Below are 3,223 nucleotides of genomic sequence, written 5' to 3' on the forward strand. Positions count from 1 at the left end.
TTTTTTTTTTTCCACAATGGCTATCTTATCAATCACATAATTCTAGTGGTTTGACGCTTACATATTTTTGTCCTCTTGTTACACTCTATTATTTGTTTACTATAGCTACAGTAACAAATAACTACAAACTTAGTGGCTTAAAGCAGCACAGTTATATTAGAGTTCTTTTACAGTTTTGGAGTCCAAAAGTGAAATAAGTCTTTCAAGGTTAAAATCAAACTGCAGGCAAGGCTGGTTTCTTCTGGAGACTATGGGAGAATCCATTTCCTTGCCTTTTTTAGTTTCTAGGAGCTGTCTGCATCCCTTGGCTTCACATCACATCACTTTTCCCCTCCCTGCTTCACACCATCTTCTTTCTCTTCTGTAGTCAAATCTCCCTCTCTTAAGGATACTGTGATTACATTTAGGGGCCCATCAGGATAAATCAGGATAGTCTCTCCGTCTCAAGGTCCTTGACTTAATCCTATCTGCAAACTTCCGTTTTGCCATATAGTGTAACATTCATAGGTTCCAGAGATGAAGGTGTGGATATCTTTGAGGGTCAGTTTTAGCCATCCTTACCTTCCTAGCCTGGTATCCCTGCCTTGAGTTTAATCTTTCCTTCCTCTACTCAACAATGACTTAGAGCAGTGTCTCTCAAAGCAGGTCCATAAACTGAGTCCCTTAGGATGAGTTACTTAATATGGACCTTTGAGCCATAGTTTTTTGACTTCCACACAATGATTAGGTGAGACTATGCAAATAAGGGGTTTGTGGCCCACCAAGGGGATTGGACAGCTTGCTGCTAATGCAAATAAGGTATATGGAAACTGTGATGGTTAAGATTATGTGTCAACTTAGTTGGGCATGAATTTCAATGGTTTAGAAGTCATGTAGTGATGCAATTTGGCAGTTATGTAATGATGTAGTCATCCTCCATTTTGTGGTCTAATTTAGTTGTCCTCCATTTTGTTATGTGTTGTAAATCCTAGCCTCTATGCCTATGATTGGAAGCTCTGGTGGTGTAGTGCCTAAGGTATCCAACTGCTAACCAGAAGGCTGGCAGTTCAAACCTACCAGCCACTCCTGAGAAGGAAGACTGGGCGATCTACTGCCTGAGAAACCCAAGGAGGGGTCACTATGAGTCGGAATCAACTCAACGACAGTGAGTTTGGTTTTTGGATGCCTGTGATTATGGACCCACTTGAGACTAAGTTATCCATTATGTTAATGAGGCAGGATAAAGGTAGGATGTATTCAAGTTGCCACCCTAACTCAAGTGACTACCCTTGCTTGAGTCACACCTTTTATCTTTAAGAAATAAAAGGAAAGAAAAGCAAGGAGAGAGGGGCAGACTTAACTAACACCATGGAAGAAAAACCGGAAGCAGACAGCAAACTTCCTAGATCTAGGAGACAGAGTGATAGCATAACAGACAGTGCCAAGACTGTGAGAAACAGCAGCAGAGAACTCGCAGCAGCAGAGAACTCGCAGCAGCAGAGCCACAAGACGGGCAGGAGATAGTGCTGTGGGCTCTCCGGCCCACAGAATGAGAAAACTAAGAGTCTTTGGGCAGGAGGCTCCCTGGTGTGAGGTGCTTCTGGCCATTTTATGGAGCTAGGCTCACCGACCTACTGAGCAAGAGAGCTGAGCACCTTGGGCAGGAGGATTGGTGGTAGAGTAGGGTACCTCTGGGCATTTACTGATGGGGCCAAAGAGTTTTGTAACACTTGGTCTGAGCAGGGCAAAGGCCAAGGGGCTGCTGAGAGTCAGAGAGAGGTGTGCCTGCAGGGAAGGCTACTGAAAAACTGTACCCTGGGTTGTGCCTGATCTTGAATTGTAACCTGTCACATCCTACTAAACCCCATAACTGCAAGTATGGTCCCTGAGTTTCTGTGTGGCTATTGCACGAATTATTGAACCAAGCAGAAAAGTAGAGACTGCTGGGAAGGCTGGTGCCAGAACTGGTGAAAAGACTGGAGGGAGGAGGCACTTCTGATTTATGCCTTTTAGATAATAGCCTTGGGCTGTTTATCTTCATTCTCCTTTCCCCTTGTGAAGTTAGAGGAGGTCAGATACTACCCTCAGGCTGTTCTTACAGCCTGACATCTACCCCCTGGTGATTCTAATCTAGAAAGTCTAGTGCTCTGGTGGTGTAGTGCCTAAGGCATTTGTCTGCTAACCAGAAGGTTGGCAGTTCAAACCCACCAGCCACTCCTCTGAAAGAAGACTGGACAATCTACTTCTGTAGTGATACCGCCCCGGAAAACCAAGGAAGGATCACTATGAGTCAGATCTGATTCAATGGCAGTGCGTTTGGTTTGAGTTACCATAGTAATAACTCCAAACTTTCTACTTTCTATAAAGGTCAAACTTAGAACAGGCATTTGGTATGGAGAGTGATCCCTTAGGGGTTTTGCCTTGGAACCCTATTTTCCAAAAAAGCATGCTGCTTTTACAACGATTGTATGTTACAGATCAATGAAAACAGTGGTAAGTTCTCATGTGTTCCATTAGGTTTTAAAAAATTATTTTTAAATAGAGGTTGTTTCATGAGGTTGATAGAGATTGGGGGGGGGTAGTTATTAAAATCCTATGGGGCCATTCTACTCTGTCTGCAGGGTCGATATGAATTAGAAACAACTCCATGGCAGACAGTTTGGGGTGATTTGGGATATGGATAGACTGGATTTTGTTTATCCATTCATCTGTTGATGGATATTTGGGTTGTTTCCACTATTTGGCTATTGTGATTAACAGTTTAATGAACCTTCATGTGAAATCTTTGTGTGGACGTATTTTCATTTCTCTTGGGTAGATATCTAGGAATGGAATTGCTTGGCTATATGATAAATTTGTTTACTTTTGTTTATATTAGTTTTCTGAGAAATTTAGATCTGACATTTAAGCCCAGCTCTGAAGGCAGAGAAAGGAAAGAACCAAAGAAAAGTGCACGCAATGGGAAAGACACTAGTTCCTTTGTTGTCTATGTGGCACCTATAAAGTAGTAATCATTGTATTTTGTATCTTAAGCTCAAGGCAGAAAGGTGTTATCCAGCAAAATCTGTCAATTTCCTGTAGGTGACAAATGTGCCTGCATCATAGGGGATGCTTTTTCCCCAGTTTGAATTGAATTATTCTATGGTAAATCACTTAAAAAAAAAAAAAGAAAGAAAGAAAGAAAGAAAAAGAAAAGACCCTACAACAACTAACTAAAAACAAAACTCTGGTCCTGATAATCTGG

Source organism: Orycteropus afer, unplaced genomic scaffold (genome assembly GCF_000298275.1).
Source record: "Orycteropus afer afer isolate SDZICR_OR568_19922 unplaced genomic scaffold, OryAfe1.0 scaffold00201, whole genome shotgun sequence".
Classification (NCBI taxonomy): domain Eukaryota; kingdom Metazoa; phylum Chordata; class Mammalia; order Tubulidentata; family Orycteropodidae; genus Orycteropus; species Orycteropus afer.